Source organism: Salvelinus namaycush, unplaced genomic scaffold (genome assembly GCF_016432855.1).
Source record: "Salvelinus namaycush isolate Seneca unplaced genomic scaffold, SaNama_1.0 Scaffold1298, whole genome shotgun sequence".
Classification (NCBI taxonomy): domain Eukaryota; kingdom Metazoa; phylum Chordata; class Actinopteri; order Salmoniformes; family Salmonidae; genus Salvelinus; species Salvelinus namaycush.
In genome coordinates, this window is record NW_024058006.1 from 65230 (window position 1) to 73060 (window position 7831).

Here is a 7831-nt window from a genome sequence, read left to right on the forward strand (position 1 = left end):
TTCTTTGTAAACGTTTGTTTTTCACTATTGTTTGTCATCATGTCCGTGTGGTGTTCTGTGCCCGGCAGTGCTAATTACAACAAGCGCAAAAATGTGTTACTTTTCACTGTTCTACCTACCAGAGATTCACCCTGATTCTCCTAGTGGATTGCGGCTATCAAGAATGATGCGGCGACCAACGATTACCAGAGGGATTATCAGACTGGACTGTTAGGGAATCCATTTCAAGAATGATGCGGTGACCAACGATTACCAGAGGGATTATCAGACTGGACTGTTAGGGAATCCATTTCAAGAATGATGCGGCGACCAACGATTACCAGAGGGATTATCAGACTGGACTGTTAGGGAATCCATTTCAAGAATGATGCGGCGACCAACGATTACCAGAGGGATTATCAGACTGGACTGTTAGGGAATCCATTTCAAGAATGATGCGGCGACCAACGATTACCAGAGGGATTATCAGACTGGACTGTTAGGGAATCCATTTCAAGAATGATGCGGCGACCAACGATTACCAGAGGGATTATCAGACTGGACTGTTAGGGAATCCATTTCAAGAATGATGCGGCGACCAACGATTACCAGAGGGATTATCAGACTGGACTGTTAGGGAATCCATTTCAAGAATGATGCGGCGACCAACGATTACCAGAGGGATTATCAGACTGGACTGTTAGGGAATCCATTTCAAGAATGATGCGGCGACCAACGATTACCAGAGGGATTATCAGACTGGACTGTTAGGGAATCCATTTCAAGAATGATGCGGCGACCAACGATTACCAGAGGGATTATCAGACTGGACTGTTAGGGAATCCATTTCAAGAATGATACGGCGACCAACGATTACCAGAGGGATTATCAGACTGGACTGTTAGGGAATCCATTTCAAGAATGATGCGGTGACCAACGATTACCAGAGGGATTATCAGACTGGACTGTTAGGAAATCCATTTCAAGAATGATGCGGCGACCAACGATTACCAGAGGGATTATCAGACTGGACTGTTAGGGAATCCATTTCAAGAATGATGCGGCGACCAACGATTACCAGAGGGATTATCAGACTGGACTGTTAGGGAATCCATTTCAAGAATGATGCGGTGACCAACGATTACCAGAGGGATTATCAGACTGGACTGTTAGGGAATCCATTTCAAGAATGATGCGGTGACCAACGATTACCAGAGGGATTATCAGACTGGACTGTTAGGGAATCCATTTCAAGAATGATGCGGCGACCAACGATTACCAGAGGGATTATCAGACTGGACTGTTAGGGAATCCATTTCAAGAATGATGCGGCAACCAACGATTACCAGAGGGATTATCAGACTGGACTGTTAGGGAATCCATTTCAAGAATGATGCGGCGACCAACGATTACCAGAGGGATTATCAGACTGGACTGTTAGGGAATCCATTTCAAGAATGATGCGGCGACCAACGATTACCAGAGGGATTATCAGACTGGACTGTTAGGGAATCCATTTCAAGAATGATGCGGCGACCAACGATTACCAGAGGGATTATCAGACTGGACTGTTAGGGAATCCATTTCAAGAATGATGCGGCGACCAACGATTACCAGAGGGATTATCAGACTGGACTGTTAGGGAATCCATTTCAAGAATGATGCGGCGACCAACGATTACCAGAGGGATTATCAGACTGGACTGTTAGGGAATCCATTTCAAGAATGATGCGGCGACCAACGATTACCAGAGGGATTATCAGACTGGACTGTTAGGGAATCCATTTCAAGAATGATGCGGCGACCAACGATTACCAGAGGGATTATCAGACTGGACTGTTAGGGAATCCATTTCAAGAATGATGCGGCGACCAACGATTACCAGAGGGATTATCAGACTGGACTGTTAGGGAATCCATTTCAAGAATGATGCGGTAGACCAACGATTACCAGAGGGATTATCAGACTGGACTGTTAGGGAATCCATTTCAAGAATGATGCGGTAGACCAACGATTACCAGAGGGATTATCAGACTGGACTGTTAGGGAATCCATTTCAAGAATGATGCGGCGACCAACGATTACCAGAGGGATTATCAGACTGGACTGTTAGGGAATCCATTTCAAGAATGATGCGGCGACCAACGATTACCAGAGGGATTATCAGACTGGACTGTTAGGGAATCCATTTCAAGAATGATGCGGCGACCAACGATTACCAGAGGGATTATCAGACTGGACTGTTAGGGAATCCATTTCAAGAATGATGCGGCGACCAACGATTACCAGAGGGATTATCAGACTGGACTGTTAGGGAATCCATTTCAAGAATGATGCGGCGACCAACGATTACCAGAGGGATTATCAGACTGGACTGTTAGGGAATCCATTTCAAGAATGATGCGGCGACCAACGATTACCAGAGGGATTATCAGACTGGACTGTTAGGGAATCCATTTCAAGAATGATGCGGCGACCAACGATTACCAGAGGGATTATCAGACTGGACTGTTAGGGAATCCATTTCAAGAATGATGCGGTGACCAACGATTACCAGAGGGATTATCAGACTGGACTGTTAGGGAATCCATTTCAAGAATGATGCGGTGACCAACGATTACCAGAGGGATTATCAGACTGGACTGTTAGGGAATCCATTTCAAGAATGATGCGGTGACCAACGATTACCAGAGGGATTATCAGACTGGACTGTTAGGGAATCCATTTCAAGAATGATGCGGCGACCAACGATTACCAGAGGGATTATCAGACTGGACTGTTAGGGAATCCATTTCAAGAATGATGCGGCGACCAACGATTACCAGAGGGATTATCAGACTGGACTGTTAGGGAATCCATTTCAAGAATGATGCGGCGACCAACGATTACCAGAGGGATTATCAGACTGGACTGTTAGGGAATCCATTTCAAGAATGATGCGGCGACCAACGATTACCAGAGGGATTATCAGACTGGACTGTTAGGGAATCCATTTCAAGAATGATAGCGGTGACCAACGATTACCAGAGGGATTATCAGACTGGACTGTTAGGGAATCCATTTCAAGAATGATGCGGTGACCAACGATTACCAGAGGGATTATCAGACTGGACTGTTAGGGAATCCATTTCAAGAATGATGCGGCGACCAACGATTACCAGAGGGATTATCAGACTGGACTGTTAGGGAATCCATTTCAAGAATGATGCGGTGACCAACGATTACCAGAGGGATTATCAGACTGGACTGTTAGGGAATCCATTTCAAGAATGATGCGGTGACCAACGATTACCAGAGGGATTATCAGACTGGACTGTTAGGGAATCCATTTCAAGAATGATGCGGTGACCAACGATTACCAGAGGGATTATCAGACTGGACTGTTAGGGAATCCATTTCAAGAATGATGCGGCGACCAACGATTACCAGAGGGATTATCAGACTGGACTGTTAGGGAATCCATTTCAAGAATGATGCGGCGACCAACGATTACCAGAGGGATTATCAGACTGGACTGTTAGGGAATCCATTTCAAGAATGATGCGGTGACCAACGATTACCAGAGGGATTATCAGACTGGACTGTTAGGGAATCCATTTCAAGAATGATGCGGTGACCAACGATTACCAGAGGGATTATCAGACTGGACTGTTAGGGAATCCATTTCAAGAATGATGCGGTGACCAACGATTACCAGAGGGATTATCAGACTGGACTGTTAGGGAATCCATTTCAAGAATGATGCGGCGACCAACGATTACCAGAGGGATTATCAGACTGGACTGTTAGGGAATCCATTTCAAGAATGATGCGGCGACCAACGATTACCAGAGGGATTATCAGACTGGACTGTTAGGGAATCCATTTCAAGAATGATGCGGTGACCAACGATTACCAGAGGGATTATCAGACTGGACTGTTAGGGAATCCATTTCAAGAATGATGCGGTGACCAACGATTACCAGAGGGATTATCAGACTGGACTGTTAGGGAATCCATTTCAAGAATGATGCGGCGACCAACGATTACCAGAGGGATTATCAGACTGGACTGTTAGGGAATCCATTTCAAGAATGATGCGGCGACCAACGATTACCAGAGGGATTATCAGACTGGACTGTTAGGGAATCCATTTCAAGAATGATGCGGCGACCAACGATTACCAGAGGGATTATCAGACTGGACTGTTAGGGAATCCATTTCAAGAATGATGCGGTGACCAACGATTACCAGAGGGATTATCAGACTGGACTGTTAGGGAATCCATTTCAAGAATGATGCGGCGACCAACGATTACCAGAGGGATTATCAGACTGGACTGTTAGGGAATCCATTTCAAGAATGATGCGGCGACCAACGATTACCAGAGGGATTATCAGACTGGACTGTTAGGGAATCCATTTCAAGAATGATGCGGCGACCAACGATTACCAGAGGGATTATCAGACTGGACTGTTAGGGAATCCATTTCAAGAATGATGCGGTGACCAACGATTACCAGAGGGATTATCAGACTGGACTGTTAGGGAATCCATTTCAAGAATGATGCGGCGACCAACGATTACCAGAGGGATTATCAGACTGGACTGTTAGGGAATCCATTTCAAGAATGATGCGGCGACCAACGATTACCAGAGGGATTATCAGACTGGACTGTTAGGGAATCCATTTCAAGAATGATGCGGCGACCAACGATTACCAGAGGGATTATCAGACTGGACTGTTAGGGAATCCATTTCAAGAATGATGCGGCGACCAACGATTACCAGAGGGATTATCAGACTGGACTGTTAGGGAATCCATTTCAAGAATGATGCGGCGACCAACGATTACCAGAGGGATTATCAGACTGGACTGTTAGGGAATCCATTTCAAGAATGATGCGGCGACCAACGATTACCAGAGGGATTATCAGACTGGACTGTTAGGGAATCCATTTCAAGAATGATGCGGCGACCAACGATTACCAGAGGGATTATCAGACTGGACTGTTAGGGAATCCATTTCAAGAATGATGCGGCGACCAACGATTACCAGAGGGATTATCAGACTGGACTGTTAGGGAATCCATTTCAAGAATGATGCGGCGACCAACGATTACCAGAGGGATTATCAGACTGGACTGTTAGGGAATCCATTTCAAGAATGATGCGGTGACCAACGATTACCAGAGGGATTATCAGACTGGACTGTTAGGGAATCCATTTCAAGAATGATGCGGTGACCAACGATTACCAGAGGGATTATCAGACTGGACTGTTAGGGAATCCATTTCAAGAATGATGCGGCTGACCAACGATTACCAGAGGGATTATCAGACTGGACTGTTAGGGAATCCATTTCAAGAATGATGCGGCGACCAACGATTACCAGAGGGATTATCAGACTGGACTGTTAGGGAATCCATTTCAAGAATGATGCGGCGACCAACGATTACCAGAGGGATTATCAGACTGGACTGTTAGGGAATCCATTTCAAGAATGATGCGGCGACCAACGATTACCAGAGGGATTATCAGACTGGACTGTTAGGGAATCCATTTCAAGAATGATGCGGTGACCAACGATTACCAGAGGGATTATCAGACTGGACTGTTAGGGAATCCATTTCAAGAATGATGCGGTGACCAACGATTACCAGAGGGATTATCAGACTGGACTGTTAGGGAATCCATTTCAAGAATGATGCGGCGACCAACGATTACCAGAGGGATTATCAGACTGGACTGTTAGGGAATCCATTTCAAGAATGATGCGGCGACCAACGATTACCAGAGGGATTATCAGACTGGACTGTTAGGGAATCCATTTCAAGAATGATGCGGCGACCAACGATTACCAGAGGGATTATCAGACTGGACTGTTAGGGAATCCATTTCAAGAATGATGCGGCGACCAACGATTACCAGAGGGATTATCAGACTGGACTGTTAGGGAATCCATTTCAAGAATGATGCGGCGACCAACGATTACCAGAGGGATTATCAGACTGGACTGTTAGGGAATCCATTTCAAGAATGATGCGGCGACCAACGATTACCAGAGGGATTATCAGACTGGACTGTTAGGGAATCCATTTCAAGAATGATGCGGCGACCAACGATTACCAGAGGGATTATCAGACTGGACTGTTAGGGAATCCATTTCAAGAATGATGCGGCGACCAACGATTACCAGAGGGATTATCAGACTGGACTGTTAGGGAATCCATTTCAAGAATGATGCGGCTGACCAACGATTACCAGAGGGATTATCAGACTGGACTGTTAGGGAATCCATTTCAAGAATGATGCGGTGACCAACGATTACCAGAGGGATTATCAGACTGGACTGTTAGGGAATCCATTTCAAGAATGATGCGGCGACCAACGATTACCAGAGGGATTATCAGACTGGACTGTTAGGGAATCCATTTCAAGAATGATGCGGCGACCAACGATTACCAGAGGGATTATCAGACTGGACTGTTAGGGAATCCATTTCAAGAATGATGCGGCGACCAACGATTACCAGAGGGATTATCAGACTGGACTGTTAGGGAATCCATTTCAAGAATGATGCGGCGACCAACGATTACCAGAGGGATTATCAGACTGGACTGTTAGGGAATCCATTTCAAGAATGATGCGGCGACCAACGATTACCAGAGGGATTATCAGACTGGACTGTTAGGGAATCCATTTCAAGAATGATGCGGCGACCAACGATTACCAGAGGGATTATCAGACTGGACTGTTAGGGAATCCATTTCAAGAATGATGCGGCGACCAACGATTACCAGAGGGATTATCAGACTGGACTGTTAGGGAATCCATTTCAAGAATGATGCGGCGACCAACGATTACCAGAGGGATTATCAGACTGGACTGTTAGGGAATCCATTTCAAGAATGATGCGGCGACCAACGATTACCAGAGGGATTATCAGACTGGACTGTTAGGGAATCCATTTCAAGAATGATGCGGCGACCAACGATTACCAGAGGGATTATCAGACTGGACTGTTAGGGAATCCATTTCAAGAATGATGCGGCGACCAACGATTACCAGAGGGATTATCAGACTGGACTGTTAGGGAATCCATTTCAAGAATGATGCGGCGACCAACGATTACCAGAGGGATTATCAGACTGGACTGTTAGGGAATCCATTTCAAGAATGATGCGGCGACCAACGATTACCAGAGGGATTATCAGACTGGACTGTTAGGGAATCCATTTCAAGAATGATGCGGCGACCAACGATTACCAGAGGGATTATCAGACTGGACTGTTAGGGAATCCATTTCAAGAATGATGCGGCGACCAACGATTACCAGAGGGATTATCAGACTGGACTGTTAGGGAATCCATTTCAAGAATGATGCGGCGACCAACGATTACCAGAGGGATTATCAGACTGGACTGTTAGGGAATCCATTTCAAGAATGATGCGGCGACCAACGATTACCAGAGGGATTATCAGACTGGACTGTTAGGGAATCCATTCAAGAATGATGCGGCGACCAACGATTACCAGAGGGATTATCAGACTGGACTGTTAGGGAATCCATTTCAAGAATGATGCGGCGACCAACGATTACCAGAGGGATTATCAGACGGACTGTTAGGGAATCCATTTCAAGAATGATGCGGCGGACCAACGATTACCAGAGGGATTATCAGACTGGACTGTTAGGGAATCCATTTCAAGAATGATGCGGCGACCAACGATTACCAGAGGGATTATCAGACTGGACTGTTAGGGAATCCATTTCAAGAATGATGCGGCGACCAACGATTACCAGAGGGATTATCAGACTGGACTGTTAGGGAATCCATTTCAAGAATGATGCGGCGACCAACGATTACCAG